Raw genomic sequence first — 226 nt, 5'->3', positions numbered from 1 at the left:
GGTCAGCCCCCCAAAACGCGCGTGTTGCTCATGAGCCCTTCCACAGTGCGTCAGCAGGTGGACCGGAGCGTGTCTGACCCCACTGCGGCAGTCTGGGTGCCTTCCCCTTACAGCCAGCTTTACCCTACAATTACTGCTTTTTGTAGGTGAGCGTGCTGTTTGGGATTTTGCAGTCAAAATAGTAATGATGTCACCTCGTGATCGAATACCGAAGTCCTTCATGTGA

This window comes from Fulmarus glacialis, unplaced genomic scaffold (assembly GCF_000690835.1).
Source record: "Fulmarus glacialis isolate BGI_N327 unplaced genomic scaffold, ASM69083v1 scaffold35452, whole genome shotgun sequence".
Taxonomy (NCBI): Eukaryota; Metazoa; Chordata; class Aves; order Procellariiformes; family Procellariidae; genus Fulmarus; species Fulmarus glacialis.
This window is presented reverse-complemented; position numbering follows the sequence as displayed.